This window comes from Aquarana catesbeiana, linkage group LG05 (assembly GCF_042186555.1).
Source record: "Aquarana catesbeiana isolate 2022-GZ linkage group LG05, ASM4218655v1, whole genome shotgun sequence".
NCBI classification, from domain to species: domain Eukaryota; kingdom Metazoa; phylum Chordata; class Amphibia; order Anura; family Ranidae; genus Aquarana; species Aquarana catesbeiana.
In genome coordinates, this window is record NC_133328.1 from 318,806,025 (window position 1) to 318,830,158 (window position 24,134).

At 44.7% G+C, this 24,134-nt stretch overlaps 1 protein-coding gene across 2 annotated transcripts in view; it reads left to right on the forward strand.

Annotated features, from left to right (window-relative positions):
* The window catches only part of LOC141145889 (uncharacterized), a 70,641-nt gene that overhangs the window by 17,564 nt on the left and 28,943 nt on the right, over positions 1-24,134 (forward strand). The window contains exon 2 of one of the 2 annotated variants that reach the window (XR_012244691.1): positions 15,024-15,707. The exons of the other annotated variant lie outside the window; for it this stretch is intronic. The gene's annotated coding sequence lies outside the window, so the exon portion shown is untranslated. Of the gene's footprint in view, positions 1-15,023; positions 15,708-24,134 lie in introns of those variants that run through there. 2 annotated transcript variants of the gene reach the window in all.

Sequence of the window (24,134 nt, forward strand, 5' to 3'; positions counted from 1 at the left end):
TATATTGGTGGCCCTGGTAACAGGAGTAAATGTGTTTTATATCTGGTAAAGTAACCTCAAAATATAAACACTGTGCATTCTATGCCTTAATCTATGAAACAGATCCCCCTGTAGAGCAGCTGGCTTCTCTTCCTCTGCAGGGAAAGCCACGGGGGGATTGGTTACAGTAATTGCAACAGAAGGCCTAATTCCTGCCATGGAGCATGAAGCATAGCTATACTACCACATCATGTGTACTTCCTAAGCTGCTACTTCTGCAGCAGTTGGGAGTGGAAAAATTGCAGCTTAATCGCTGGGTTTTACCATGCCCCACCCAATTCATAATTGAACAAGTCCTAAGAGGTCATTCAAAAAGATGCTCTGTGTGAATGAGTGGTTTGTTCATGCAGCTATTCACCGCTCCTAAACCGCTCCTGCCCATTGAAATCAATGGGGCAGTGCGGCTATACCGCGGCTATACCACCGCTGTAGCGGCGCTATGCGAGAGGTTTTAACCCTTTTTCGGCCGCCAGCGGGGGTTAAAACCGCACCGCTAGCGGCCGAATACTGCCGCTAAGACGACGGTATAGCGGCGCTAAAAATAGCGCCGCTTTACCCCCGACGCCCCCACCGCCCCAGTGTGAAAGGGGCCTTTCTGAATGCAGGAGTATTGGTGCACTTTCAGAAAGTGCACCAAACCTGCAGGATATAATAGAAGTGTGTGGAAAAGCGCAGCGAACCCAGGAAAGATGCAGAGGGAACTACGCTGCACCCACAGAGCGGGTAAACTGCAGTACATCAGTGTGAAAGCAGCCTTTTAGGGGGCACAGAACAGTAAGGGTTAGTTTATATTTGTAGTTTAAGGGGTGGTAAAACCCCATAGTTAAGACATGTTTTTTTGTTTTCAAAGGTTTTTATTAAGATTATTGAGAAAAAAAGAAAAACACATACATGGAAAGTAGCATTAGGAACAATATCCTACAGTGAAATATGATAACCATAGGAAGTCAGATCTAGAATGTACATTCACAGTAAGGCCCATGAGCAATATATATCATAGTGGAAATAAATTGAATTACATTCAGTATTGGTAGGATATCATAATTCAGCACAATCAACATAATAAAACCAAACCAAAAGGGGGGGGGGACCAGAAACAAATCATAAAAACAAAAAAACAAAAACAAAAAAAAAACAGATAAAAAAAACAAAACTGAGATAAAGGAAAAAAAAGTAGCTTAGTTATACATAATTTTGCATGGTCAGTCTTGAAGCCTGAAAAGGAACCAGGGGTTCCATTTAGCATCAAAAGTAGGTATGGAATCGTGTAGGGTGTGAAATATTTTCTCAGTTTTCTTCATAGAATCTATACGAGAAATAATTTGTGCAAAAGGGATTGAAGGAGATTTCCAGTGAAGAGCAATACACCAAAGCGTAGCGATACATATTGAGTGAATTAACCTCATCAAGGGTTTGGTGATCTCAGGAATATCTTGAAATAGGATGCAATGATGGAAGGTGAGATTAACGGGATTTCCTACTAATTTGTCAATCAGTTTTAGAATCTTTTCCCAGGTGGGTTGCAATTTTTCACATTCCCAGAAGGTGTGTATGTATGTGCCTAAATGGGTGCAACCTCTGAAGCAATGGGGAGAGGACTGTGGGTAAATTTTTTGTATGCGTGTTGGGGTATAATACCATCTTGTTATGAGTTTAATGGCTGTCTCTTTTATAGAAAGGGATTTTGAACATTTACATATGTTCAACCATCCCCTGTCCCAGTCTATGACATCTTGGTCCAGTGCTAGGTCCTGTTCCCATTGTGATCTGTAGTTCAAGGTCGGAGAGTCCTCAATTGAGACCAGGGAGCCATGGATCTGTGAGATAAGGCCCCTTTGACGAGGGGCAGTACAACACACATCTTCATATAGGGTCGAGTGGTCAGAGTGGGGGGGGAGGTAATGGTGTTGAAAAAAATGTCTTATCTGAAGGAAATGATAGAATTCCCTATCGGGGATAAGAAAACGGGATTTAAGGGTAGCAAATGAAATAAATTTGGAGTTTTCTAAGAAGTCATTTAAGGTGATCAGGTTGTGTTGGGTCCACCCTTCGAATAATTCCGGATGAGTAAAGGCAGTTGGGAATCTAGGGTCACCTATATAGGAGGCACCTAGGGGGGGCTGGGAGATGAGATTGTATTTCTTCTTATATGTGTTCCAAAGTGCTAGACTGACTGTGACTATTAGATTTTTGTTAGAGACTTCTGTGAGGAGGGGGCAGGAAGACCACATCAATACAGGTAGATATAATGGGGTAATAGAGTCCTGTTCGAACTTTACCCAAGGGACCCTGGAATCTCTGATGTTCCACTGGGCTTGTTGTGCAAATCTACAAGCAATATAGTAAAGCCAAATACGGGGGACCCCTAAGCCTCCCCTTTTAGGAGATCGATAGAGGACTTCCTTGGCAAATCTAGGGGGTTTATCTTGCCAAATAAATTTATTCATATGGGCTTGAAAGGTGAGGAGGTAAGATTTAGAAACTCTAATAGGGAGGGATCGAAAAAGGTACAACAATCTGGGGAGTATCACCATTTTAAGGGCTGTGATTCTGCCTAAAAAAGAGATACGAAGCTGAGACCATGAATGAAGTGTTTTCTTCAGTTTAGAGATCATGGGGGGGTAATTGTGGTCAAAAAGTTTGTTGAAGTCTCTTCCGCCAGATCAATGCCCAGATATGATAGACAAGTTTCCTTCCACACAAAGTGAAAGGTATTTTTAAATTGTTGCACCTCCACTGGAGAAAAGCCCAGCGGGAGGGCGATTGATTTCGAGACATTGATTTTAAGGCCGGAGACCCCCGCAAAATATGATAACGTTTGGAGGAGGTTTGGTAGGGATATGTGAGGATTCGTTAGAAACAGAAGGACGTCGTCTGCGTACATACAGAACTTATAGGAAGAGAGGCCCTTGGTGTAACCTGATATATTTTGATTGTTAAGAATCGCAGTGGCCAGGGGTTCCAGGGCGAGGGCAAAGATTAGTGGGGAAAGTGGGCATCCTTGGCGAGTGCCTCTACCTATGGGGAAGAACTCGGAACTAAGCCCGGGATTTTAATTCGGGTTTTTGGGTTCAAATAAAGGGCACGAAACCCCTGTAGAAATTCCTCCCGGAATCCCATTCGTTGTAGAAGCATATTTAGATAGCTCCAGGAAACGCTGTCGAACGCCTTGTGTATGTCTAGGCTGAGTAAAAATAGTTTACGGGAGTTTAAGTTGGAGTCTTGGATGATGTTAGAGGCTAATCTAATGTTATCTGTTATAAATCTGTGGGGGATGAATCCTGACTGGAAAGGTGAGATAAGAGAGGAGATTATAGAAGCCAGCCTGTCCGCAAGGATTCTGCTAAAGATTTTTACGTCATTATTCATGACTGAAATTGGCCTATAATTTTGGGGGAGTAAATGATTTTTGTTAGGTTTGGGGATCAGGGACATATTTGCCAGTAACATCTCCTCTGGGAAGTTACCTCCTTGTAGAATCCAATTAAATAATTGGACTAGGCCGGGGGAGAGTAACGTGGCAAATTTTTTGTAGTAAATGGCTGAAAAGCCATCAGGGCCCGGGGCAGAGCCTGATTTTAGGGATTTAATGACGTTGAGAACCTCTGAGGTGGTGATGGGGGCATTGAGCTTCTCAACTTGTGAAGCTGAGAGAGAGGGGATTTGCATGTCCCAAAACCATGTGTCGTCGGCAGGGGAAGGGGGGTTTGGATTCGGAGATAGGAGGGAGGAATAGAATTGTTCGAATATTTGGAGTACTTCCTTGGGATGGGAGGTGGGTAGACCTGTACTTGAGGAGAGTTGAGGGCGGAATGACTGATTTAGCTTTCTTGCGAATAAAGTGGAGGAGGTGTTGTTGTGTAATAAAATTTTAGCTTTGGACCAACGGAGGTCTTTTTCAATTTTAGAGGATAAAAGGGAGTCTAATTCAAGGCGCTTTTGGTCTATTAATTTTCTAGTTGATTCTAGGTCTAACAAATTAGTGTTTTTGTATATGCGATCCAGTTCAGTGGTGAGAGTCAAAATTTTTTGTCTGTGACTCTTATTGTGGGAAGAGGCTATGCTGATTAATTTACCTCTTATGACAGCTTTATGGGCTGTCAATAGAAAGGAGGGGGGGGTGTCGGGGAGGGCATTTAGGGAGAAGTATTCCTCTATTGATTTAGCCGTCTCGGATTCGACCAGGACGTCTGACAGCAATGCTTCATTCAGTCTCCATATGTATGGTGTTGGGGCCAACCCTATAAATTCAGTGGTAAAAGATGTCACATGGTGATCTGACCAAACACAGGGGTGGATCGCAGCTTTGATGGAGTTCGCCAATATAATAGGAGTGGTATATATGTAATCCAACCTGGCGTAACTATTATGGGGGTGAGAATAAAAGGTGAATTCCTTGAGCCCTATGTTGTGCGTTCTCCAAGTATCCACCAACTGGTGATCCAAGAGGCCCTGGGTAGGAGACCTGGGGAATGCTTTGGAGATCTTGGTGGAGGAGGATCTATCAAGAGTAGGGTTAGCTACTAGGTTGAAGTCTCCTCCTATTATGATATGAGGAGAGTTCAAGGAGGTCAATTTATCAAAGAAGGACTTGAAAAAGGAGGCAGGTGCATCATTGGGGGCGTATACACTGGCAATAGTAATTTCTCTACTGTGTAACACACCTTTTATAATTACAAATCTGCTATCCTTGTCCTTGAAACATTGTTTAACCTCCATAGGGAGAGAAGCATGCAAGAAAATGGCGGCACCCCTGCTTTTGGATGAGTAGAGGGAGTAGAACGACTGGGGGAAGTTTCTATGGAAGAATTTAGGGTGTGAGGTATGGGCAAAATGTGTCTCCTGTAACAGGAGAATCTTAGCACCAAGTTGCCCATACATGTCAAAGGCCTTACGTCTCTTTATAGGGGAATTGAATCCCTTCACGTTTTGTGAGATACATGTAATAGCCATTTTCCGTTATTTGGATCCTATCAGGTGTGAGAAGGTTTAGAATGAACCATCCTAGGGGGTGAACGTGTTTACTCAAGCTAAGATACAGCACATCCAGCAGGGGTACCCCCACAATCCCGCCCGACAAACCGTCTACCCTGAATGCATGTACAAAAAGTTGAAAAACAACAATAGTAGTTTTGGTAGTTTCATAAAAGTACCACATTTTGGGAAAAAATTTCAGGCTGTGAACTGGCTGACTAGCTAGAAAGGAAAAGCTATTACTACTTAAAAACCAAAAAAACAGAGAAAAAAAATGATAACGAAGATAACAAAAAAAGGATATGGGAGACCACATCCAAACCGGGTCAGGCAGAATGAAGGTAAAAAGTACTCTACCTGACACAAAATACAGCAACTTGCGAGACAACTAGGTCTCAATCCCAGCAAATCTGTAAAAATAAAAAAACTTTTCTTGCTGGGAGGGGTGCACATCGAACAGCTCCAAGGGACAGTCGCACTTAAAAAATGCGGTGCGGAGTAGGTGCAGGGTGATCAGAGGAATGTGGGAGTCGGCAGTTCTTCAGCGCGGTGGAATGACGGGGTCCTCTCCGATGTCATATCGAATTCTTCTTCTGTCTCTTCTGGGTGGTGGTGTTTGCCAGATGGGAGCTTGGCGGGGCGTAGAGGGGGGGCGTCAAATCGCAGCTGCATCTAAGAGACCAAGCTTTACCAGTATCTCTTGACCCTCATGTAGGGTGGTGGCAGAGAAAGTGGTGCCATTATGTGGGACCTGTAATTTAAATGGAAATCCCCATCTGTAGCGGATATGTGCAGATTGTAGTGCAGTGGTGATTTCCTTCAGACTTCTTCTGTCCAGGGTGGTTGGGGAAATGTCCGGGTAGATCTGGATAAGATGATCGTCAAGTGTTATCCGAGGCTTGTTCCGGGCAGCTCTTAAAATTTCCTCCTTGATGAGAAAGTCCTTCATGCAGAGGACAATATCCCTGGGGGGTTTATCATCTGGAGGTTTCGGGCGTAGGGCTCTGTGGATACGGTCACATTTAAAAGCTGCAGAGTCTCGTTCTGGGAGAAGTGATTTGAACAGTCTGATCACGGTCGGGATTAAGTCGGTTTCGGTCTCGGGGATGCCTCTCAGACGAAAATTATTGCGCCTATTTCTGTTGTCGAGATCTTCGACTTGTGTTTGGATAGCTGACAGAGCCAGGGTCAGGGATTCATGTTCACGACTGAGATCATTGTACGCTAAGGCCAGCTCGTCGTGTTTCGTTTCAAGGAGCTCAGTACGTGAGCCTAAGGCCGCAATTTCCAGCGATAATGTGTGGGAAGTCTTATGCAGCTCTGTTTGAAATTTTGTGGCCAATCTGGCATACATGGCTTCCAGGATGACATCCAAATCTGCCTTAGAGAGAGCGGTATGGGACTCACCCGTCGTGCTTGCGGAAGGAGAGGGATTCGGTCGAGGCGGAGAGGCTGGAGCAGGAGGTTTTCCTTTCCCGGCGGCGCCATCTTGAGACATGCTGAGCCGTTCCCTCGTGCGGAGGAGATAGTGGGTTAGGGTGTTTTGAGAGGGTCCTCTGGATTTCTTTTTCCTCGAAGGCATGCACCGAGAGTTGTTGGCTTGAGGGGTGCTAAGATAAAGATTATTATCGCTGTAGATGGCCCTCTAGAAGCCGTTATAGTCCCGAGCGGAGCGGAGCTACAGACTCAAGCGTCCATCTTCCCTGAAGCCGCGCATGCGCCCCCCAGACATGTTTTTACCACCCCCACCTCACCCCCTTTAGTTGCAGTGACCAGGGGTGTACACATGTCACAGCCACAGTTGTTGGGTGTAGCACCTGCCAAGCCCATTTATGTGACTGAGGCCACTCTGCAAATGCCCTGCAACTTTGTGCCGAACAGCAAACAAGGGGTTTCAGTAGGCAGCATTTTGTCGGTTTCTTACCGCCTGGTTTAACCTCTTCAACCTTGCAGAATCATGCAGTTGCGGGGCGCTTGCAGAGTGGCCCCATTTACTTGAATGGGTCATGATTGGCAGGCAGTAACACCCACCAAACGCAACAGGGGGTTTAATTCTTGCTGCGGCATGTGTACACCTTTTGGCTGCTGCCTCAGCAGCTAAAGGGGGTAGTCATTGGGTTAATAAAACCGCGAATCAACCACAGGGTTTTACCACCCCACAACTTTTTGGTGTGAAGGATCCTTAGGCTGCTGCTGCCAAATGCAACTAGGGGCTCTTTCAGGCACTGCTGCTCCTCGGAAAAGTGATCCGAGTGTGTTTGACAGGTGGTGAGGAGGAGATATGTTGCCTCCTCACCACCTGATTTAAACTTATGACTGCCATGCAATGAATGCGATTGCAAGACTGTAGTACGGCATATAGCAGTTTAAATCAGGTGTGAGGAGGCGACCCATGTTGTTCAGGTAGATCTCCAGCTCTTTAACCACTTCAGCCCTGGACGAATTTACCCCCTTCCTGAACAGGCCATTTTTTGCGATACGGCACTGCGTCACTTTAACGGACAATTGCGTGGTTGTGCGTTGTTGTACCCAAACAAAATTTATGTCCTTTTTTTCCCCACAAATCGAGCTTTCTTTTGGTGGTAGTTGATCCCCTCTGCGTTTTCTATTTACTCAAATCGCCTTTCAGGACAACCTTGGAGAGAACGCAGCTCCGCCTATTTTCCAGGAAACACACGCAGCCTTTAAATCCCTTCTCTTCCACCATGGCTTCAGTTATTGCATTTCCTCCGCCATGGTGGAAGCGCATGCTGGAACCAGGGTGCTACGCTCTCTCCAAGGTGGAGGGAGAAGGCTTACCTTTGTGAAGTTGTGCAGTGACCATTCCAGCACCCTCCCAGTTGGGGGTGTTCCGGAGTCCCCAGTCTCTCCAGCTCAGGGAATGCAACGGGCCGCAGGAGGCGTCAGCGTTGTGTGCCCGGGGTCCGCTAGCATGGCCCTGGTGGCTGGGCAGGTGCCGCTGCTGGTCAGTGATGTGTCCCGCATGACAGTTCTGGTTCCCGGCCGGCAGGTGACGTCATGTCCAGTGACGCGGCTTCCTGTGGGGGCGTGGTGCAAGTGGTTCCAAGCTCCTGGAATGCAGATACTAGGGGGTGGGTCTGTCAACTGTTGCTTCCGGTTCTCTCCCTAACACCGGGATCGGGTGATTCAAAAACCAGATGGGTTTCCTCAGTACCCCGCTGCGCTCTCTGCTAGGATGGAGGACAGACCAACAGCTACAGCGGACGGAGGCGCCCCAGTCACTGGCTAGGTCCAGGTAAGAGGGGTACAGTGGTGCCTTTATTCTTGTCCATATGGGTCTATGTTTTTGGCTGTTTTTGGGATCCTCCCTGCAGGGAGCCTGTGACTGCATGGTCAGTGGTTACTCCTCTCAGACCCTGCAGTTTGGACTTGGTGGTTGCTGGGGGGATTGCACTGCTCAGGGCACTGTTTCCCTCTGTCTGGCGATGGCCTAGTTGTGCACTAAGGGTTGGAAAGTTGGGTCAGGGGCCCTTAGGTGAGTTTAATTTTTTTCTCATTGCTCGTTGAGTTTGGTCATATCCATGCTGCTACAGAGCCCGGCATGCCAGGTTGAGCCCCAGCATCCACCATCCAGCCCGAGGGCATCCACCTATAGAGCAGTAGAGGTCCTGGACTCAGGGGATGAGGGGTCAAGTACTCTTCCGTCCCTCAGGGATCCAGAGGAGGAAGAGGAAGACGATAGCCGAGCCTCTAGGTACAAACTATCTTTTGAGAAAGTGGACCACCTTCTGAAAGCGATCTACACTACCCTCGAGATCCAGGAGGAAAAGGTGCAACTGTCAGTTCACTATAAAATGTACCAAGGACTGGATGACACTAAACAGAGTTTTCCCAGTCCATAGAATCCTCTCGGACACAATAAAGAAAGAATGGAAGGACCCTGAGAGAGGCCCCTTCTTTTCCAAGACCCTTAGGAGAAGATTTCCCTTTGAAGATAAAGAGTCAGAGGTATGGAATAAGAAACCACAGGTAGATGCCACATTCTCGCAGGTTTCCCATTGCACAGACCTAGCATTCAAGGATATGGGGGTGCTGAAGGATGCGATGGATAAAAGTGCGGACTCCCTCTTGAAAAAAGCGTGGGATTCCACATTGGCCAGCCTCAAACCCGCTATGGCTTCCACGGTTGTTGCAAGGAACCTAGAATGCTGAGTAGAGGAGCTGAAGAGCCACGTAGAGGCGGGTACATTGCGGAAAGATCTTCTGGAGTCATTCCCATTGATACTGAAGGCAGTAAATTACATGGCTAATGCATCATCTAAATCAGTTAAGATGTCAGTAAGGTCGTCAGCGCTGGTAAATTCAGTCAGATGTGCTGTCTGGCTAAAAACTCGGTCTGGTGACACAGCTTCCAAGATTAATCTACGTGGCCTACCTTTTTTCAGGTGATCTTCTTTTTGGTCCAGACCTTGAAAAAGTCTTGGACAGGACAGCCAACAAGAAAAAGGCTTTGAAAAATATATAAACAGCGCTAGCAGCCTATGTCAAGCAATATACATCCTAATACACTGTGCCTAATGTATCAATGTTAAGAGAAAACAAAAACATAAAATCTAAAAGTGCTCCGGTGCTTCAGTGAAAAGTGCAACGGTGCTCCAAAACTTTTGAATCAGTGAAGCGGCTCCCCCTTTGTTGTAGCACATTTGTGCAGCAGCTGCAGTCTTCCTATTAATTTTTATTTATTCATATTTCACTATTTGAGTTAACGCTCCAGCGCGAGTTTTTGAATTAGATATAAGAAAAAGGCTTTCCCTGCCAAAAAGAAACAACCGATCAAAAAGAATTTTTTTACTGTTCAACAGCCCCACAAAAATAGGGATGAAGACCACAAGAACCGCTGGGTCTCCCACAGGAGTAAGAGATGAGGAGGAGTTCTCTTCAGATCTCCCCCAGACCAGCCCCCTAAAAACAAATGACAATCTTACCCCCAGTAGGGGGAAGATTGTCTGTCTGCCTTTCACCTACAGTAGAACAAAACAATTACAAGCCGGTTTGTGAAAAACATCATCTCAGTACTCTCATACAGTCTGGTGTTTTTAGAGCCCCCCGAGCAGATTTTAAGTTACGGCTCTTCCAAAAGATCAAGAAAAAGCCTGATGAGCCTGCTACAGGATCTGATTCAACAGGAAGAGATTATCCAGGTCCCAAAACATCAGGAAGGCCGAGGCTTCTATTCCCACATCTTCTTGGTGAAAAAACCTTCGGGGAAGTACCAGTTGATTCTGAACTTAAAGATCCTTAACAGATCGATCCGCTACAAACATTTCCCAATGGACACAATCCATTCAAATCACGAAATTACTGACTCCAGACTGTTTCATTGCTTCCCTAGATCTAAGGGATGCCTTTTTGCACGTCCTGATAACTCAGGCTTCCCAGTGCTTTCTCTGTCTGACCCTCAACCTGGGACTTCAGTCTGGCATCTCCAATTCAGAGCTCTGCCGTTCAGACTTTCATCCTCCCCCAGAATATTTAAAAAGACAATGGCGGAAGCCCTGGAGCCTCTGAAGCTAAAAGGGATTTTAGTCATCCCATATCTGGAGGACCTGTTGTTTTTCACGGACTCCAAAGAATAGGTCTTGACAAATCTCCAGGTGTCTCAGGCTCACCTCAAGGACTTAGGGTGGCTCCTGAATTTAGAAAAATCAAATCTAGAACCCACGCAGGAGATAAAGTTCCTGTGCTATACGATAAACTTGGTGCTTCGAAAAGTTTTTCTGCGACAGGAGAAGATGAAGAAGATCCAATCTGCGGTGAGATAGATTCAAACAATCTCTCAGTTTCAGCCCGATCAGCCATGGCAGTCTTAGGCCTTCTCATGGCATCGATCCCAGCTATTCAGTGGGCCAGATTACATTCCAGGCCTCTCCAGATAAATATCTTACAAAGATGGTTGCGCCAGGAGTCGTTAGAAAAACAGATCAAACTTACCTCAAAAATTCCACCTCTGGTGGTGGAGGAATTCAATCAACCTGGCAAATGGTCACTCCTGGGTTTTTCCCCTAGACAAGCGTCTAACAACAGATGCAAATTCTTAGGGCTGGGAAGCCCACCTGGACGGCCAAACCTCTCAGGGGGCCTGGTCCGAAGCGGAAGCCCGAAAGTCCTCAAATTGGAGGGAACTGAAGGCCATTTTTCTCAGTCTCCTAGCCTTTCAACAAGTAGTAAAGGGGCAACACATTCAGGTTCTCTCAAACAACACAACTGCAGTAGCTTATGTATTTAAACAAGGAGGAACCAGGAGCAGAGGACTCCTGGAACTGGCCAGTCAGCTACTTACCTGGGCAAAACAGAATGTGGCCTCATTGTCAGCAGTCCATCTGAAGGGATCCCAGAATCTGCTAGCAGACCTACTAAGCAGAAGGAGAGTGGTGGAAGAAGAGTGGAATCTGAACCTTGGGGGCAACCATAAATAGATCTGTTCACCAGCCATCAAAAGTACAGAAGTTCTTCACACTCCACCGAGATTACCAGGCGGTAGGCATAGATGCTTTTGCCCATCCATGCATTACCAGCTGTGCTACGCCTTTCCCACTTTCCCCTGATACCACTGGTTCTAAGGAAATTCAGGGAGGAAAATACTAATCTGATCCTGGTCACTCCCTTCTGGCCAAAAAGACCCTGGATCGCGACACTACTAAACCTGGCCACAGAACCTCCAAGGAAGCATCAGCCCACAAAGGATCTGCTAACGCAGGGGTCTATGTACAACCCAGAAGCAGACCGGCTACCTAACTGCTTGGTTTCTAAAGAAGACCTCCTGAAAGCCAAGGGACTGTCTGTTTGTGAAGACCCTACTTTCCAGTAGAAAGGCCATATACCTGAAAGTTTGGAAAAAGTTAAATTCCTGGTGCACTTCTAAGGTCAAAAGTTTAGTGTCAGTCTAATGCCGCGTACACACGATCGGAATTTGATGGAAAAACCTTGGATGGTTTTTCCAACAGAATTCCGCTCAAGCTTGGCTTGCATACACACGGTCACATAAAAGTTCTCTGAACTTTTGACCATCAAGAATGCGGTGACGTACAACACGGACGACGGCACTAGAAAATGGAAGTTCCATACGAAGCGTGCCACCCTTTGGGCTCCTTCTGCTAATCTCATGTTTATCTCGTGTTAGTAGAAGTTTGGTGAGAGACGATTCGCGCTTTTTGGCCTTGTGCTTTTCAGATCGTTACTGCTCTTCAGTTTGTGCTTGTGGGTTTGTATCTGTTCTTCAGTGTGTTTAGTCAGTTCGCATCTGGGTTTCAGTGCGTATTATTATAGTACGTATTTGTTTTTCAGGGCGTTCTTGTCCGCTCGTTTCTGATTTTCAGCTCGCTCTTCTCAGGCCTTTCTGTTTTTCAGTGCTTTCTGTTAGTTCGTTCTGACCAGCCAACCGTTTTGAAGCCATGTTGCGGTTACATACTCGTCGTAGAGTTCGTGCTATGTGGGGGCTTGGTTTTGGGGTTCTTGCTTTGACCCAAGCCCAGTCCATGAACAGGGTGGGGAGGAGTTCATGGACGAAGAATTGGTTGCTCCAGCATGACCAATTCTGTCATATACCTTTGTTGCGGGAGATCCAGGACAATAATCCTGATGATTTCAGGAATTTTCTCCGGATGATGGACCCCGTTTTTCACCGTCTGTTGGCTTTGCTGTCCCCTTATATTACATTACATATTACATATTATAAGCAGGACACCTGCATGCGGCAAGCCATTACTCCCGAGCAGAGGCTAGTCGCCACGTTGCGGTACTTGGCGGCAGGGAGAAGTCTGTAGGACCTCAAGTTCTCAACAGGCATCTCCCCTCAGGCTCTGGGGATCATTATTCCAGAGACCTGTTCTGCCATCATACAGGTCCCGCAGAAGGACTATACTAAGTTTTCTCCTTTAACATCACATTCTATGTATTTAATGTTTGCTAATGTATTGTCTTTCTTTCATCATTCCCTAATTACCATGATTGTAATATGCTGTGAATGTCCCCTTTGTCCTCATGCATGCTGGAAGCTTTTAATGCTCCTTTTTTGTCCTTCATGCATATTTGCCATCACTAACCTCCCCAGCATGCTATCCTGGGCCCAGATACACCTAGCCTAGTCACTGAACAATGTATTTTGTCAGCTCCATAGTAGTGCTTTACCCTAAACACCCCCTAAAATGGGTACAAGTGTTATTGTTGTCCTTAAATTCAGGCAGAGTGCCATAATCTTTTTTTTTTTTGGGGGGGGGGGTTCCAAACTCATCTAGAACTCCCACCCCCACCTAAAATTTTTACAATGGGGGTGAGGAATCTGATACAGTGGAGACAGAAAGTATTCAGATCCCCTTAAATTTTGCACTCTTTGTTATATTGCAGCCATTTGCTAAAATCATTTAAGTTCATTTTTTTCCTCATTAATGTACACACAGCACCCCATATTGACAGAAAAACACATAATTGTTGACATTTTTGCAGATTTGTTAAAAAAGAAAACTGAAATATCACATGGTCCTAAGTATTCAGACCCTTTGCTGTGACACTCATATATTTAACTCAGGTGCTGTCCATTTCTTCTGATCATCCTTTAGATGGTTCTACACCTTCATTTGAGTCCAGCTGTGTTTGATTATACTGATTGGACTTGATTAGGAAAGCCACACACCTGTCTATATAAGAACTTGCAGCTCACAGTGCATGTCAGAGCAAATGAGAATCATGAGGTCAAAGGAACTGCCTGAAGAGCTCTGAGACAAAATTGTGGCAAGGCACAGATCTGGCCAACGTTAAAAAAAAAATTCTGCTGTACTTCAGGTTCCTAAGAGCACAGTGGCCTCCATAATCCTTGAATGGAAGATGTTTGGGAGGACTAGATCCCTTCCTAGAGCTGGCCGTCCGGCCAAACTCAGCTATCGGGGGAGAAGAGCTTTGGTGAGAGAGGTAAAGAAGAACCCAAAGATCACTGTGGCTGAGCTCCAGAGATGCAGTCGGGAGATGGGAGAAAGTTGTAGAAAGTCAACCATCACTGCAAGACACATAAAAGCCCACATGGAGTTTGCTAAAAATCACCTGAAGGACTCCAAGATGGTGAGAAATAAGATTCCCTGATCTGATGAGACCAAGATAGAACTTTTTGGCCTTCATTCTAAGCGGTATGTGTGGAGATAACCAGGCACTGCTCATCACCTGTCCAATACAGTCCCAACAGTGAAGCATGGTGGTGGCAGCATCATGCTGTAGGGGTGTTTTTCAGCTGCAGGGACAGGACGACTGGTTGCAATCGAGGGAAAGATGAATGTGGCCAAATACAGGGATGAAAACCTTCTCCAGAGTACCCAGGACCTCAGACTGGGCCAAAGGATTACCTTCCAACAAGACAATGACCCTAAGCACACAGCTAAAATAATGAAGGAGTGGCTTCACAACAACTCCTTGACTGTTCTTGAATGGCCCAGCCAGAGCCTTGACTTAAACCCAATTGAGCATCTCTGGAGAGACCTAAAAATGGCTGTCCACCAACGTTTACGATGCAACCTGACAGAACTAGAGAGGATGTGCAAGGAGAAATGGCAGAGGATCCCCAAATCCAGGAGTGAAAAACTTGTTGCATCTTTCCCAAAAAGACTCATGGCTGTAACAGATCAAAAGGGTGCTTCTACTAAATACTGAGAAAAGGGTCTGAATACTTAGGACCCTGTGATATTTCAGCCTTTCTTTTTTAATAAATCAAAAAATTCAACAATTCTGTGTTTTTCTGTCAATATGGGGTGCTGTGTGCACATTAATGAGGAAAAAAATGAACTTAAATGATTTTAGCAAATGGCTGCAATATAAGAAAGAGTGAAAAATTTAAGGGGATCTGAATACTTTCCGTCCCCACTGTAAGTGTACCTTATCTTTTTGTCTTTAAATACTCCTTAAAATAAATGTTAATACTGATGGTGGCCAAGAATGCTTGTGTCTAATCTGCTTGCAATGTTATGTGCAAAAGTACTAATTTTATTTTTTCTGGTTTGACTCCACAGTTTCCTTCAAGAGCCACAGGAATGGCAGACTGTGGCCTCCCAGTTTGCCGAGCGGTGGGACTTTCCCAACTGTGGAGGGGCAATCGATGGGAAACATGTCCACATCATCCCACCACCCCACTCGGGGTCATACTATTTTAACTATAAGGGTTTTCATAGCATCGCGTTGATAGCGGTGGTGTCGGCGACATATGAGTTTTTATATGTGGATGTGGGGAAAAATGGTCGGATGCGGGAGTCTTTGCCCAGACCAAGTTCTACCAACGTCTCCAGAGTGGTGGCTTGGGATTGCCACCTGCTGAAGAGAACGTGGAAGGACTCCCATTTGTGTTTGTCACAGATGAAGCATTTGGTCTGGGTGAACATCTGATGAGGCCATTCCCCCAGAGGACCCTCACCCCGGAGAAGAGGGTTTTTAATTACCGGCTGGCCAGAGCCAGAAGAGTGGTGGAGAATGCGTTTGGTATAATGGCCAGCTGGTTCTGCCTATTCCTTACGGCAATCAACATGGCGAAGTATAAATTGAATCACATAGTGCTAGCATGCTGTATTCTACATAATTATTAAAGGATAAATGCTCCAAATTATGTGGCCTCAGTTAGGCCTGAGGCTGCAGTTCAGGACATAAATCCAATGATGGCCCTGGAAGCTGGCCGTCCTGGCTTGCCCCCCCAAAGCGCGGTGATGTGCGGCAAAAGTATTTGGACTATTTGAAATATTCTGAAATCATCTTGAATTTGATTTACTGCTTGTGTTTCTTTTAGCTGTCTCCTAGTGCACTTGTAGTGCCAAGTGGATTTTGCTTTATTAAATAACCTCCATTGTCACTGTAAACACCAACTTAATACAAAAACTGGTATTGAGCATTGAAAGAAGAAGCCGCCCATTGTTGAGTATAAAAACTTTTACTCCGTGCACATTCACATGTGCATTGTAAAACATTTTCCCACCAAAAATACATCTTTGTTTAATTAAGTTTGACATTTTTAGTTTTATATTTTGCTTTAAAAGGCACAACTCTGGAACATACAAAGTTCAACGTACAAAAAGTAAAGGCAATATCAGATATGAGTATGTCAAAACGGTGTTGATCTTGCCTTCATTAGATGGGGCGATGTCACCCCTGTAAAAGCCAAATTTTGAAAATGCACAAAAATTGGGATTCAAAATGGGGATTTCCCTCCTGATCCCATGCCTAATGTCAACATGTGCTGGCTCCCATCATGGGGGATCAAAGAACGTGTTTTGGGGGTGCAACCCCTTCCTCTCACCTACTTGAGTTGCGACTAGGGATGGGCCGAACAGCCCCCGGTCGATTCGCACCAGAATGGTGCATGGTATTGTCTTAAAAAGTGTTTGGGGACCTGGGTCCTGTGGGGAAATGTATCAATGCAAAAAAAAGTTTTAAAAACAGACACTTTTTTGGGAGCAGTGATTTTAATAATGCTTAAAGTGAAACAATAAAAGTGTAATATTCCTTTAAATTTCATACCTGGGGGGTGTCTATAGTATGCCTGTAAAGTCGCGCATGTTTCCCGTGTTTAGAACAGTCTGACAGCAAAATGACATTTCTAAAGGGAAAAAAAGTCATTTAAAACTACTCGCGGCTATAATAAATTGTCGGTTTTGGGATTCAAAATGGGGATTTCCCTCCTGATCCCATGCCTAATGTCAACATGTGCTAGCTCCCATCATGTGGGATCAAAGAATGTGTTTTGAGGGTGCAACCCCTTCCTCTCACCTACTTGAGTTGCGAGTAGAACAGCTCCCGGTCGGTTCGCACCAGAACATGCAAACAGGCAAAAAATTTGTTCGAACACGCGAACACCGTTAAAGTCTATGGGACACGAACATGAAAAATCAAAAGTGCTAATTTTAAAAGCTTATATGCATGGTATTGTCTTAAAAAGTGTTTGGGGACCTGGGTCCTGCGGGGACATGTATCAATGCAAAAAAAAAAAAAGTTTTAAAAACGGCCACTTTTTTGGGAGCAGTGATTTTAATAATGCTTAAAGTGAAACAATAAAAGTGTAATATTCCTTTAAATTTCGTACCTGGGGGGTGTCTATAGTATGCCTGTAAAGTAGCGTGTGTTTCCCATGTTTAGAACAGTCTGACAGCAAAATGACATTTCTAAATGGAAAAAAAGTCATTTAAAGCTACTCATGGCTATAATGAATTGTTGGTCCGGCAATACACATAAAAGTTCATTGATGAAAATGGCATGGGAATCCCCCACAGGGGAACCCCGAACCGAAATTTTAAAAAAAAATGTGTGGGGATCCCCCCAAATTCCATACCAGGGGCCTTTCAGGTCTGGTATGGATATTAAGGGGTCCCCCCAAAAATCCATACCAGACCCTTATCCGAGCACGCAACCTGGCAGGCCGCAGGAAAAGAGGGTGGGACGAGAGAGCGCCCCCCCTCCTGAACCTTACCAGGCCATATGCCCTCAACATTGGGAGGGTGCTTTGGGGAAGCCTCCAAAGCACTTACCCCCACAACCCTTGCCCGGTGGTTGTGGGGGTCTGCGGGCAGGGGCTTATAGGAATCTGGAAGCCCCCTTTAACAAGGAGACCCCCAGATCCCAGCCCCCCGTGTGAATTGGTAATGGGGTACAAATGTACCCCTACCATTTCACAAAAAAAGTGTCAAAAATGTTAAAAAAGACAATAGATGGTTTTTGACAATTCCTTTATTAATGTCTTCTTCTTTCCCACTTCTTCTTCCATCTTCTTCTGGTCTTCCTTTGGTGTTCTTCTTCTTCCTCCATCTTGTTCTTCCCCCGCTTCTTCCTCTATCTTCCTCCGCTTCTTCCTCCGGTCTTCTCGTCCTGCATCTTCCTCCGGCTTCTTCTTCTCCTCTTCGTCCTCCGATCTGCCTCAATGGGAGTCTCCCGCTGTGTGACGCTTCTATTCAGGTGACAGCTCTTATATAACGGAGGGCGGGGCCACCCGGTGACCCAACCCCTGACGCAAATGCACAGGGACTTCCCTATGGCTTTCCCCGTGTTGTCAGAGGGGGGACAGGGTCACCCATTTACTTAATTATTTATTTAATATTTATATATATAGATATATATATATATATATAGATATATATCTATATATCTATAGATATATAGATATATATCTATATATCTATAGATATATATATATCTATAGATATATAGATATATATCTATATATATATATATATATATATAGTCAGTCTTGTGTGTATATATATATATATATATATATATATATATATATATATGTATATAGAAAAAAAGTCCAAGAGGTTGCTGCACTTAAAAACTTCTTTGCTTTATTTCGCAATATCTTCAGGAGAGATTTACAAAGCAAGTATAATCCTTTCAAGCAATATCAAAAAGCAACAAATGCTTACACAGTTTCAGACATGAGTAGATTCAGATATGGATGGATGGATGGATGGATTACGTTTCGAGCTAGTCAGCTTACGCCCTTCCTGAGATCCATTGAAGCACATCTGAAGGTTTCATTCCAATCATTCATTTAAATACAGGTTTAGTGAAGTACAGGGGGTCCCCGGGTTACAAACAAGTTAGGGACTGCAGGTTTGTTCTTAAGTTGAATCTGTTTGTAAGTCGAAACAGGTACATTTTTTAAGTGTAGCTCCAGACAAAAAAAATATTTTTAAGCTTTTTGGATAACATAGGGAAGGGTTAACACCCCTGTAACATTTGTTTTGCTGTCTGTGCTCCTCTTCAGAACATTTCACCTCACTTTCTGTCCCAATGACAATTGGATTTTGAAAATTTTGGGTTGTTGTGGAAACAAGCCTTGGTGATAAAGCATCAGTGGAGGTACCTTTTCCCCATAATAGGTCTTACAGGAGTGAATTTCCCTTCCTAGGGGTAGATTTCCTCTCACTTCCTGTTGTCTCCCTCCGTTTGTAAGTAGGAGTCGTTTGTAAGTCGGATGTTTGTAACTAGGGGACCCCCTGTACTTCACATATGGAATCAATATGGCTAATTAGTTCAAATCGCATACCATTTAACATCTATATATGCATATGTTTCTATAACATGCCATTAAAGCAAGGATAAGCAGCAGGTGTCAAATCTCTCATTCTTCTCACTCGCATTATAATATATTCAGAATACCTATAAAAATGCAGGAAAATGGTACATTCATGAGTAAAAACAAAAACGTAAAAATCTGGCTAGCTCAAACTCCTCTATGACATCTACTGGATCATCCACCAGTGTATCAACTACTCCTTTTTTACCAGGGAACCTGACCGAATCCGGACCAGGAGGGGCGGTTGGCGAACAAAGAAAAGACACAGCAGGGGGTGTAACCACCAGACGCCAGAACCGCCAGAGACACTAGATGAAAACCTGGTACATAACATTTCTTCTATTGTTTTGTCTAAAACTGAACTAAGTGTTTTGAATAAGGGTTTGGGCTTTTGCCCTAAAGAGAAAATGAATGATTTTGTACTTAAACAGGATTTTTATAGATTTTTTAGACAATTAAGATTTAAAGCGTACTATTCTGGTGTGTCCACTGCCACAACTAAAGAATTATCAAAATTATCAATCAAAAACATGGGTTTAAAACCAAAAAGCACTAAAGTACCACCCACTTCATGTGCTGCTGTAGAGGTATATATAGAGAAAGTGGAAAATGACATAAAAAATTTTTGTGTGATAGAGATAAGAGAGACCATATACCTCACAATCTAAATAGAGATGAGATTGCAGCGTTAAACTCCTTGTCAGTCCAGCGTGATGTCACTATCAAGCCGGCTGACAAGGGGGGAGCTATTGTGGTAATGGACACATCCATGTATGAAAATGAAGTTATGAAACATCTTAGTGATACTCTTACTTATAAAAGACTTGATTGCTGTCCTGTTTTTAAAGTACAAAAAAGGATAAAAACAACCTTAACTAAGGCAGTTAAACAAAAAATCATTGATGATGAAACTATGGAGTTTTTGATATGTTAATATCCGGTTACACCGGTACTGTATATGTTACCAAAAATCCACAAAGACCCCAAAAATCCCCCGGGACGTCCCATTGTATCAGGGATGGAATCTGTGACAACACATCTAGCACAATACCTGGATAAGTGCAGCGATGGGTTCAAATGTTGCACCCCCATATGCGAACGCATTTATGAATATGATAGAGACGTCCTTTATTTATGTCAATGATTTATTTTTAAAACATTGCCAATCTTGGTACAGATTTGTGGACGATATTTTCGCTATATGGGATGGTAACATGGAAAGCCTATACTTATTTGATAAATACATTAACCATTTAGTACCTGGATTAAAGTTTAACATTGAAATTGATAAAAATGAGATCTCTTTTCTTGATACTCTACTTAACCACTTGACGACCGCCTCACGCCGATGTACGTCAGCAAGGTGGCACGGACAGGCAAAATCACGTACATGTACGTGATTTGCCTTCCGCGGGTGGGGGGTCCGATCGCCCCCCCCCCCGGTGCCTGAGGCGGTCGTCTTTTGTCCCACGGCGATCGGAGGTGAGGGGGAGGCCATCCGTTCGTGGCCCCCCCCTCGCGATCGCCGCTGGCCAATCGAATCATTCCTTTGCTGCTGTATGCTAAACAGCAGCAAAGGAAATGATGTCATCTCTCCTCGGCTCGGTAATTTCCGTTCCGGCCCAAAGAGAGAAGACAGGTATGTGAGTGCACAACACTACACACACACAGTAGAACATGCCAGACACACAAAACACCCCGACCCCCCCCCCCCCGATCCCCCCCCAATCACCCCCCCCTGTCACAAACTGACACCAGCAGTTTTTTTTTTTTTTTCTGATTACTGCATTGGTGTCAGTTTGTGACAGTTACAGTGTTGGGACAGTTAGTATTAGCCCCCTGTAGGTCTAGGATACCCCCCAAACCCCCCCTAATAAAGTTTTAACCCCTTGATCACCCCCTGTCACCAGTGTCGCTAAGCGATCATTTTTCTGATCGCTGTATTAGTGTCGCTGGTGACGCTAGTTAGGGACCTAAATATTTAGGTTCGCCGTCAGCGTTTTATAGCGACAGGGACCCCCATATACTACCGAATAAATGTTTTAACCCCTTGATGGCCCCCTAGTTAACCCTTTCACCACTGATCACCGTATAACTGTTACGGGTGACACTGGTTAGTTTGTTTATTTTTTTATAGTGTCAGGGCACCCGCCGTTTATTACCGAATAAAGGTTTAGCCCCCTGATCGCCCGGCGGTGATATGCGTCGCCCCAGGCAGCGTCAGATTAGCGCCAGTACCGCTAACACCCACGCACGCAGCATACGCCTCCCTTAGTGGTATAGTATCTGATCCGATCAGATCTATACTAGCGTCCCCAGCAGTTTAGGGTTCCCAAAAACGCAGTGTTAGCGGGATCAGCCCAGATACCTGCTAGCACCTGCGTTTTGCCCCTCCGCCCAGCCCACCCAAGTGCAGTATCGATCGATCACTGCACCAGCCCCAGGCAGCGTCAGGTTAGCGCCAGTAGCGCTAACACCCACGCACGCACCGTACAGCTCCCTTAGTGGTATAGTATCTGAACGGATCAATATCAGGTCCGATCAGATCTATACTAGCGTCCCCAGCAGTTTAGGGTTCCCAAAAACGCAGTGTTAGCGGGATCAGCCCAGATACCTGCTAGCACCTGCGTTTTGCCCCTCCGCCCGGCCCAGCCCAGCCCACCCAAGTGCAGTATCGATCGATCACTGACACTTACAAAACACTAAATGCATAACTGCAGCGTTCGCAGAGTCAGGCCTGATCCCTGCGATCGCTAACAGTTTTTTTGGTAGTATTTTGGTGAACTGGCAAGCACCAGCCCCAAGCAGCGTCAGATTAGCGCCAGTACCGCTAACACCCACGCACGCAGCATACGCCTCCCTTAGTGGTATAGTATCTGAACGGATCAATATCTGATCCGATCAGATCTATACTGGCGTCCCCAGCAGTTTAGGGTTCCCAAAAACGCAGTGTTAGCGGGATCAGCCCAGATACCTGCTAGCACCTGCATTTTGCCCCTCTGCCCGGCCCAGCCCACCCAAGTGCAGTATCGATCGATCACTGTCACTTACAAAACACTTAACGCATAACTGCAGCGTTCGCAGAGTCAGGCCTGATCCCTGCGATCGCTAACAGTTTTTTTGGTAGCTTTTTATTGAACTGGCAAGCGCCAGCGGCCTAGTACACCCCGGTCGTAGTCAAACCAGCACTGCAGTAACACTTGGTGACGTGGCGAGTCCCATAAGTGCAGTTCAAGCTGGTGAGGTGGCAAGCACAAGTAGTGTCGCGCTGCCACCAAGAAGACAAACACAGGCCCGTCGTGCCCATAATGCCCTTCCTGCTGCATTCGCCAATCCTAATTGGGAACCCACCACTTCTGCAGCGCCCGTACTTCCCCCATTCACATCCCCAACCAAATGCAGTCGGCTGCATGAGAGGCATTTTCTTTATGTCCTCCCGAGTACCCCTACCCAACGAACCCCCCCAAAAAAGATGTTGTGTCTGCAGCAAGCGCGGATATAGGCGTGACACCCGCTATTATTGTCCCTCCTGTCCTGACAATCCTGGTCTTTGCATTGGTGAATGTTTTGAACGCTACCATTCACTAGTTGAGTATTAGCGTAGGGTACAGCATTGCACAGACTAGGCACACTTTCACAGGGTCTCCCAAGATGCCATCACATTTTGAGAGACCCGAACCTGGAACCGGTTACCGTTATAAAAGTTACAGTTACAAAAAAAGTGTAAAAAAAAAAAAAATATATAAAATAAAAAAAAATAGTTGTCGTTTCATTGTTCTCTCTCTCTCTATTCTCTCTCTCTATTGTTCTGCTCTTTTTTACTGTATTCTATTCTGCAATATTTTATTGTTATTATGTTTTATCATGTTTGCTTTTCAGGTATGCAAGTTTTTATACTTTACCGTTTACTGTGCTTTATTGTTAACCATTTTTTTGTCTTCAGGTACGCCATTCACGACTTTGAATGGTTATACCAGAATGATGCCTGCAGGTTTAGGTATCATCTTGGTATCATTCTTTTCAGCCAGCGGTCGGCTTTCATGTAAAAGCAATCCTAGCGGCTAATTAGCCTCTAGACTGCTTTTACAAGCCGTGGGAGGGAATGCCCCCCCCCACCGTCTTCCGTGTTTTTCTCTGGCTCTCCTGTCTCAACAGGGAACCTGAGAATGCAGCCGGTGATTCAGCCAGCTGACCATAGAGCTGATCAGAGACCAGAGTGGCTCCAAACATCTCTATGGCCTAAGAAACTGGAAGCTACGAGCATTTTATGACTTAGATTTAGCCGGATGTAAATAGCGCCATTGGGAAATTGGGGAAGCATTTTATCACACCGATCTTGGTGTCGTCAGATGCTTTGAGGGCAGAGGAGAGATCTAGGGTCTAATAGACCCCAATTTTTTCAAAAAAGAGTACCTGTCACTACCTATTGCTATCATAGGGGATATTTACATTCCCCGAGATAACAATAAAAATGATTAAAAAAAAAAAAATGAAAGGAACAGTTTAAAAATAAGATAAAAAAGCAAAAAAATAATAAAGAAAAAAAAAAGCACCCCTGTCGCCCCCTGCTCTCGTGCTAAGGCGAACGCAAGCGGCGGTCTGTCGTCAAACGTAAACAGCAATTGCACCATGCATGTGAGGTATCGCCGCGAAGGTCAGATCGAGGGCAGTAATTTTTGCAGTAGACCTCCTCTGTAAATCTAAAGTGGTAACCTGTAAAGGCTTTTAAAGGCTTTTAAAAATGTATTTATTTTGTTGCCACTGCACGTTTGTGCGCAATTTTAAAGCATGTCATGTTTGGTATCCATGTACTCGGCCTAAGATCATCTTTTTTATTTCATCAAACATTTGGGCAATATAGTGTGTTTTAGTGCATTAAAATTTAAAAAAGTGTGTTTTTTCCCCAAAAAATGCGTTTGAAAAATCGCTGCGCAAATACTGTGTGAAAAAAAAAAATGAAACACCCACCATTTTAATCTGTAGGGCATTTGCTTTAAAAAATATATAATGTTTGGGGGTTCAAAGTAATTTTTTTGCAAAAAAAAAAAACTTTTTCATGTAAACA